This window comes from Thalassophryne amazonica, chromosome 9 (genome assembly GCF_902500255.1).
Source record: "Thalassophryne amazonica chromosome 9, fThaAma1.1, whole genome shotgun sequence".
In the NCBI taxonomy this organism is placed as follows: Eukaryota; Metazoa; Chordata; class Actinopteri; order Batrachoidiformes; family Batrachoididae; genus Thalassophryne; species Thalassophryne amazonica.
The window spans coordinates 115529191-115538963 of NC_047111.1; the positions used below are offsets into that span (position 1 = coordinate 115529191).

General features: G+C 45.2%; 1 long non-coding RNA gene across 1 annotated transcript; it reads right to left on the reverse strand.

The window, feature by feature from the left end:
* Positions 1-559: 559 nt before the first annotated feature.
* Positions 560-9143, reverse strand: LOC117517063. The gene is made up of 3 exons (XR_004562637.1): positions 9059-9143; positions 2338-2343; positions 560-570 (listed from the first exon to the last, which is right to left on the reverse strand). It is a non-coding gene; the product is annotated as an uncharacterized LOC117517063 (long non-coding RNA).
* Between the last annotated feature and the right edge of the window lie 630 nt (positions 9144-9773).

Here is a 9773-nt window from a genome sequence, read left to right on the forward strand (position 1 = left end):
TTTTTCGTCAAAGGTCACATTGGCAAATTCTTTCCATCAATGTCACTGCAATGACTTTGGATCAAATATGGTTTTTGAGTCACTCATCTATAGACAGATTAAGATCAAGTGCAGCCTCTTATTTCTGGGTGTACATAACAGCATAACATTCACTGTTATGGATTATGACTAAATATGGTCAAATAATTACATAGCATTAATAACAATGCAAGCGGGGTGATGGCCAAGTTTGTGCACTTGGTTTCAGTGCAGAAGGTTCCTGGTTCCAAGGTCTACCTTGGATCTGCTGTAGTGACTCCGAGTGAAAACAAGTGTGCTGCTGAAGGGACTTACTTTTAATAACAATGCAATAACACACAGGTGTACAGTAACAATGCCAGAAATATATTTAATTTATATTTTAATAATAACAATAAGAAGACAAATTCTTCTTATTTTTATTTTTAAGATATAAATAAATATAATCCACATGTACACATCTTCCCCGCGGCTCCCCCGCAACCCAGGCAAGCAACTTCGCACAGCCTTGAAGAGGAGTGGACCAACATTCTACAGGCCACAATCAACAACCTGATCAATTCTATGCAAAGGAGATGTGTTGCACTCCATGAGGCAAATGTTGGTCACACCAGGTACTGGTTTTCTGACCCCCAGACTCCCCCAATAAAGCAAAAATGCACATTTTAGAGTGGCCTTGTATTGTGGCCAGCCTAAGGCACACTTGCAATAATCATGCTGTCTAATCAGAATCTTGATACCTGTGAGGAGGGATGGATTATCTCAGCTAAGGAGAAGTGCTCACTAACACAGATTTAGACAGATTTGTGAAAAGTATTTGAGAGAAATAGGTCTTTTGTGTATATAGAAAATGTTTTAGCTCTTTGAGTTCAGCTCATGAAAAATGGGGGCAAAACAAAAGTGTTTCATTTACATTTTTGTCCAGTGTATGATCTGCTGTTTTTGGTTTTTAACCTTTGGGACACACAATGTGTGTCATCAATTTCCTTATTAAGGACGGACAAACAGAGACTGTCAGAGGTACGCACTCTATAATTGCCCTCTAGTTTATTGTTTTTTTCCCCTAGTGACTTTGACTTGCTCATTCCAAAGTATATAGCTGTGAATTTCTGGGTAACTGTGGGAAATATCCAGTACTGAAATTCTCAGCTAGGATTGATCATGTGAGTAAGTGTGAGAACAGAGATCTAACATACTCGTCCATTATTCTGTGAGTCAGTACACGGTGCTACTTTTTGAATCTCACAGTGGAAACCATTTGATGCCATTCATAAAACAGGAAAGGCTTCCACCAGAGGCTCAGGTCACGTCCCAGAGAAACCCACATCATTCCCCTACAATGCAAATGCTCTATCTCAGCTTAGTCTCCGTAAGTAACAGCTCCTGTGTCCAGCCCAGTCTCATGTTTTTTTTCGTGCACCCGTCACAAAAAGTACTCCATTTTCATGACACGGTTCTTAGTTTTATTTTTATAATCCCCCCCTTCTCCTAACCCTAACCCTAACCCTAACCCTAAGCCTAACCCTAACCCTAACCATAACCAAAGCATAAGTGTCTATCCTCCCCTGACCATACCCCCCCATCACCCCATATTTAATTCCCCAGTCACAAAATGAATTTGTGCCCCCGTCATAAAGAGCACCCCATTTTCATGCCTCCATCACAAACTCATAGATTAATGTATTTTCGCAATGCCACCACGACTGCCGTGAGACTGGGTTGCCTGACACAGAGTCGTTCCAGCAGTACCCAAGACTCCTCTAAAAAGACCACCTGTTTCACAACCATACAGTAAGGCCGGAAGCACCAGGACCCTAACTACTGTACCTACAGAACGCATTTTGAGCCGTCTAAAAAGGTAATTATTTGTCATGTTTACATTGTCATGGCTTGATAAAACAGTCATGTTCTTTCCTTCTTGTTTGCAGCTGTTAAAGTATGTTTATGAGAGATTTAACTTCTTGTTATAATCCTTCAGACAAGCCGCGCTCTGATGCGATCCGCTGACGTCACCACTCACTCTGTTCACTTCTTCTTTACTCCACTTGATGAGCTGCACATACGTAGTGTTGGAGATTAGATCGCACCACGTAGCACGACATGCGCCCCTCTTGCATCCTGCCTGCACCCATTAAAGACGACTTTACTCTCGAGCACGACACAGTTTGTGCTAGTGGGTGAGTCAAAGGCATGCTCGTGTAAGTGCACCTTTTGCTTAAGAGTGACCCAGCAGGTGTCTGAGAGCAAGTCTGAGCAAGGAGGGGACAGAAACTCCTATCTTTGTGAGGAGGTGGGGTTGACCCCGTTGCTAGGTATGACGCATTCCTCTAAGAGAGCTGTGATTGGTTGTCACGGAAAGGGGAGGAGAAATAAAACACAAACATGCTCCGCTCTTCTAGTCATGAATGGACAGTGAAATAAACCAATTATATAACCTGAACTGCATTAAGATGTGCAATCGTGAGGATAACTTTGTTATGATGATGAAACCCAGCAAAATTAAATGAATTGTTACACAGCTTAAAAATGTTTGAATGAACATCATTCACATGCCAAATATCTATGTATTAAAAGTATTCATGCGTGAGTTTTAATACGTTCATTGTGAATACAAAATATAATTGTAATATGTTAAAAATGCATGCATGACACAAGAAAGTGAAAACATTTACTTCCATTGTGGTCTATTTAAAATCAATGATAAAATAGAAATAATAATAAAAGAAAATAACAATATTAATAACACAAATAATAATAATAATAATAATAATAATACTAAATAATGATAATATTAACAATGTGTATATGATAACAAGAACCTAAACAATTTAAGACAGTAAATTAACATAAAATAATTACGTAGCTCAAGCAGGTAGTGTGTTAAGCTGTGGTCACAACCCGTCGTACTTGCACGTGTGTGCAGTCTACTTGCAAAACGTGGGCTAAATTTGGAGATCCGTAAGTCGTAAGTACTACCTCAATACGAATTTAGGAGCACGCAGACACACGCAGACACGCTGTAGAGGTTTTAGTGCATGCAGAACTTTCACTGCGGTCAGGCCGTGGATTCACCAGCAGTACAGATGACTCACGTTGTGAGTACTGCCTCAGTACGGATTCAAAGCAGCACATTTTCATTCAATTACTACTGAATTAACCTAATCCGTACGTAGGCAGTACGGATTACGGCACTCACCACATACTATGGAGGCCGACAGACTTGCATGCATGACGCAGCTTTTCACTTGAACTTGGACTTTATTTCCAAACTTCAGCAACACAGACACTCCACAGCTTCAGTCTGATAACCAGCTGTAACTTTTCGAGGCAAGTAAACACTCGTACAACTGACAGCTGCAGGCTGGACATGCTCATGCATCGCCGACGCCGAAAAACACCTGCCGCTCCGGTCCCACTCATAAAAAAGAAAAGCGACTCCACACACACACACACACACACACACTGCTTTATTGTCAACTGTCTTTATCCTTACACTCCTAGAGACATGCATTGAACATACTCCCTCCCTCCTCTTGCTACTGCCTCTGTACGTTTTCACAAAAACGTAGTGGCCGTGGCATCAGCAGAAAACGTACGGCGAAAAAAACGCACGGCGAAAAAAACGCACGGTGGGTTGTGACCGGGGCTTTACTGACTCACTGTCAACCTACATACGGAGAATATCTCTGCTTCCTCTCTGTCTTTTCTGCCATCTTCTCTGGTTAAGATACGCAGGCTTCTTAAAAGTCCTCCTTCCTCCTCTTACCAGTTTGGCATCTTAGGAGCTGTCTTAAGGCCTAAGGTGCTTTGTGGACAACTTTCATCTTACCAAGAGAGAATCCTAAGAAATGTCTAAGAATTTGAGGATTTCTAAGATTTTTCTTAGAAATGCTAGGGTGCTTCGTGAATATGGGTCCAGGACCTTAATTCTCTTGCAAAGATTTTTGATATCAAATACCTCTATCAAGCACCCTCATCACGCTATAAGTGTTATGGATTGGGGGGTGTTTGGCTGGCCCTGTTTTCTCTGTGTCTCCCCAGGTGGTTTGCATGTGGTCCTGAGTTGAGAAGAGGTGAAGTGTGCAAAGGATCAGAGAACCTTACTCATTGCGTGCACCTGCTGCCTGTCTACACGTGCAGATCAACAGAAGAACAGCTGGAGTGCATTCCCTGATGAGGCCTGCTGCATTTAAGCCCTGAAGATACAGGGCTTCTTTGCCAGAGGATTACCTTTGTGCCATCCGTGTGAGGCTGACTTGGAGAGATCAGCTTCGTTACAATAGACGCTGAGGACTGCTCCAGGTTTGACGCACGTGTCTGAGAGAGGAGAAGTGAGGTTCTCAAGCTGTACTGTGCACTTCCTGAGGTACCTTAATGTTTATGGTTTCTAATAATTAACAGCTGTAATTGAGCGTGTTACGTTAATTGTTTGGTTCGCTCCTCACCGCCGTTCATGGAAATTGTTGGTTGGCACTTGCGGTGAGGAGCTACCTTTAACGTAAGCCTGGAAGTGTTTGCTGAGTATATGATTGTGTGAACTTTGCTCTGAGTTGAAGGTTTGGGCTGACTAACCTCGTTCTCCTCTTCACAGACTCGGTGGTCCGTGCAGCCGCCTGGGGGGGTGTCAGCAGGGTTCCTGAGTCCAGAACATTTGTGGCTCCGGTCCATTTGCGTGCGCCGTCCTCCCACGCTAGGCCGCTGCTCCCTTTTGCACATTAATACACAGTTGGTTAATAAATCTGTTTTCTTTGAACCACTCTCTGTTCTTTTAACGCTGGGTCTGGTCAGACGTTGGTTCGGGTCCTCTGGGCCGCGCCGGCACACAGAACAATAAGCGTGAGTTTGGTGTGAGGATGCTGGCGTGTTTTGGCTGCTACTTCTCACTCGCCTACCAAACATTTTTCGATTTTAACGATTTCTCGACTAGAACAAACTACCTTTTCCTGAATCATTCTTTAACTCTACCTTTTTCTGGATCACTCATCAATTTTACCTGGATTTTACAACTATAACCATCCTGCTTCAGAACGACCCCGGGGCTGTGTATGTGCTGTCTGGTCACTCACCATCTGTTGGCTGGAGAACTACCGAAGGACTGTCAGGAGTAGCCATCACTGCTGCCCTTCCATCCATCCAGGTGCAAACCTCCACTGACGCTCGTTGGGGGGTGGAGATCCCGGAAAATTGTCCATCTGTCCAGTGCGGTTAGCCCTAGCTGGCTGGGACCGCTGCCCTCCGACCTGAACAGGTAGCCAACCAACGCGGCCTCTGAGTTAGCCGGCTAGCCGGCTTGCTGTCGGCTACTCTAGCTCTACTCGGCTCCGGCCCCCAATGGCCCCAAGTGAGCCGTCACTTTCATCTGCCACAATCTGGCTGTTGATCCTGCTCCACCATCTCTCCCTTCGCCAGCCACTGTCAACAACATCCAGCTCCAGCCCTTGCCTCTTTACAGCCCCGGCCATGTCACTTCGCTACACGCCGACGCAACTCCGACAGTTTGTTCCTAAACTGCCTCCCCCCACACAACTCCTTGCCACACTCCGTAAATTTGGACTTCTTCGCCAACCCCGTTACAATCACTGAGGCTCTCGCCGTAAGTTTACATACTTCTCCACTGCAGAAAATTCAATTCCAGCACTATGGACTCAGCACAGCTCACACACTGGACCCCACGCTTCCTCACCGCGTCATCACAACAATACACGTCATCCAAACACATCCTGCGTGAACTTTTTCAACCTCTGTCAAATCCCTACTTCCGCCAAACTTACTTCACAACAAAAGCCACTAAGAATCGCCCTCTTCAACACAAGATCACTCAACAATAAAAGCCTCATTTTAAACGATTTCATCATTGATAAACAACTTGACCTTCTGTGCCTTAATGAAACATGGCAAAAGCCCCAGGACTATTTTTCACTCCACCAAACCACCCCTACTGGATATTCCTACTTTGACAAACCATGCACTGAGGGCAGGGGGAAGGCATTGCTGCTATTTTCCATCAAGATCTTGAACCTCACGCACTCTCCATCCCTGCTGCCCCATCTTTTGAACATCTGGCCTTCAAACTACCCGGACCTAAACCACTCATCACTGCAATCATTTACGGCACCCCCCCAACACAACCCATCTTTTCTATCAGATCTTTCTGACTTTATCACCTCACTTTTCTCAATTTCATCAACTGTTCTACTCCTCGGTGACTTCAACCTTCATATCCACTCTCTGGACTGCAAAAATGCAATAGACTTTCTGGACCTACTCAACTGCTCTAATTTCACCCAACACCTCAACTTCCCAACCCATAACCATGGACATATCCTCGACCTCGTTTGTTCCACTGGCCTACACATCCATAACATCTCCAGCTTGGACGTCTCCATATCTGATCATCAGCCATCACATTTGACATCAACATTCCTGCCCCCAAACCAAAACTAAGCCGCAAAATTACCTTTCACAACCTTAAATCTGTCTGCCCTGTCAATCTCTCCACCTGTATAGCCAACACTCTTTCCAGTCTCACTCCTCCTCCACATCCAACCCCCATGGACCTGGTCAATATCTATAACAACATTCTTTCTACCTCCCTCAATAAACTGGCACCTCTGAAGACCAAAACAGTCACCTTCAGTCACTCTGCTCCCTGGTTCATCCCGGAACTCCACAATCTCAAAAAACAACTCAGACAACTAGAACGACTTTGCAAAAAAAAAAAAAAAAACGGTCTCACAATCCACGCCCAAGCCTACAAAGACCATATGCTGCACTGCAAATTAGCACTCAACAAAGCCCATTCTGCTTATTACTCCGGCATCATTCACTCAGGATCCTCCAACCCATGCTCCCTGTTCTCCACGATAAACAAACTACTCAAACCTCATGACAATATTTCATCCACTTTCACCCCGGAAAAATGTGACCACCACATGTCATTTTATACTTTAAAGATAGACACCATCCACAATCAGCTTGCATCCTTCAATGCCACCACCCCAGTCCCAGAACCCACATTTGCGCCCCCCCCCCCCCCCCCCCCCCCCCCGTTCACCGGCTTTCACATTTCTCACGCATAACTACAGCAGACCTTTCCAAAATACTCTCAACCATGAAGTCATCTACCTCCCCCCTGGATCCCATGCCATCTGATCTCGTCAAAGCCTACCTCACCCCCCTTGCTCCACTTATCACTGACACCATCAACTACTCTCTTACGTCTGGCGTGGTCCCCTCACCACTTAAGCTCGCTGCCATCACTCCTCTCCTAAAAAACCTGGCCTTGACCCTGATGACCCCAATAATTTCAGACCCATCTCCAACCTCACATTCCTCTCAAAATTATTGGAAAGAGCTGTCACAACACAACTAAATAAACATCTCCTCACCAACGACAGATATGAAACATTCCAATCTGGCTTCAGAACCCATCACAGCACCGAAACAGCTCTCCTCAAAGTAACAAATGACCTCTTACTATCTTCTGACTCTGGAACCCTCACCATCCTCCTTCTCCTTGACCTCAGCGCTGCCTTTGATACAGTCAACTACTCCATTCTCTTCAACCGTCTGAAATCCATTAGCATCACCGACACCGCCCTCTCCTGGTTCAACTCATACCTCTCTGACAGATCCCACTACATCGCCATAAACCACCAAAAATCCTCTACCGCCCCTGTCCTACATGGAGTTCCACACGGTTCAGTTCTTGGCCCTGTTCTCTTCGTCCTCTACATGCTTCCACTTGGCCACATCATCCACCGCCATGGACTCAACTTCCACTGTTATGCCGATGACACTCAACTTTACATAAACACCAAAACCATCACTCCTGCAATCCTTTCCACCCTCACCAACTGCAACACTGGCATTAAAACCTGGATGAGCCAAGACTTCCTCAAACTCAACACTAATTCATGCTTTTATCACCTCCAGACTCGACTACTGCAATAGCATCTTGTATGGCCTCCCCTCAAATGTTCTTCAAAAACTGCAATATGTCCAAAACTCTGCTACCCGGCTGCTTACCCACTCCCCCTCCAGAGAACACATCACCCCTATCCTCCGTCAACTCCACTGGCTTCCCATAAAACAGCGTTTACGAGGTCTGTCCAAAAAGTATCAGACCTTTTTATTTTTTTCAAAAACCATATGGATTTGAATCATGTGTGCTTGCATGAGCCAACCTTGAACCTTCATGCGCATGCGTGATTTTTTCACGCCCGTCGGTTGCATCATTTGCCAGTGAGCAGGCTTTGTGTGAGCACGGGTCCTCCCCCCTCGTTGGATTTTCATTGCGAGGAAAATGTCTGAACGATTTGGAGCTTTGCTGCATCAAATTTTTCCAGAAACTATGAGAGACAGCCAGGTGGAAACCATTCGGAAGATTCAGACGGCTTTCGGTGACGATCCTATGGGCATCACACAGATTAAGGAGTGTTACAACCGGTTTAAAGACGCCGCACAATGGCGGAGGGTGCACCGCGCGCCGAGCGGCCATCGACAGGCTGAAACGACCAGATCATTTCCAAAGTGAACGCTGTGTTGATCCGGGATGTCGTCTGACTACCAGAGAAATTGCAGAAGAGGTGGACATCAGCACTTTTTCGGCACATTCCACTGTTACAGGAGATTTTGTAATGAAAGACGTGCGGAAGTTGGAAGTCTCACAGGACATGTTGTGACATGTCCAGCTCTTACACAATTCCTCGGATACTCATTCGACTGAAAAGCCACCAAAAGCCATCTGAATCTTCCGAATGGTTTCCACCTGGCTGTCTCTCACAGTTTCTGGAAAAATTTGATTCAGTGCTGCTCCAATCGTTCAGACATTTTCCTCGAAATGAAAATCCAACGAGGGAGGAGGACCAGTGCTCACTCAAAGCCTACTCACAGGCGAATGACGCAATCGACAGGTGTGAAAAAAATCACGCATGCGCACGAAGGTTCAAGGTTGGCTCATGCAAGCACACGTGATTCAAATCCATAAGGTTTTTGAAAAAAATAAAAAGGTCTGATACTTTTTGGACAGACCTCGTACATTTCAAGATTCTCCTCATCACTTACAAAGCCCTATATAACCTCACCCCCCCATATCTCACTGATCTCCTACACCGCCACTCTCCTCCTCACCGTCTACGCTCCTCGGATGCCAACCTCCTCACCCCCACTATCAAGACCAAGTACCACACCCTGGGTGACAGAGCCTTCTCCATCGCCGCCCCCACCCTCTGGAACTCCCTTCCCCTGGCCATCCGAGAGTCTGACTCACTGCCATCCTTCAAACGCCATCTTAATACCCACCTTTTCCAGACCATGTATAACACCTAAGGCTTGCTTCTCCAGTTCCATCAACCGCCACCATCTCCTCCCTCCAGATCTGTTGTTGTTGTTGCCCTTTGTTGTCTTTCATTGTACTGTTATTTCTCCCTACCTCTGTCCTGCCTATCCTTATACTGTGTGTTTGTACTGTCTACAAGTTTTTCACGTGTAAAGAGTGTCATGAAAAGCGCTATATAAAACTTATGTATTATTATTATTATTATAAGATATTTTCAGGTGTCTCCCAGTCTAAAATCACAAGAATCCAGAGACATGAACATTACTGCTGAGATATGTGAATGTCTACAAGTTCCACACTTTCACCCCATGCAATTATACTTCTAAAGGTCTAAGAAGTCTTTGAAAGTCTCGATCTCTCAGCTGTTCAGGATATCCACTGATTTTGCAAAGATCAGACCAGGGGGATATGCTAC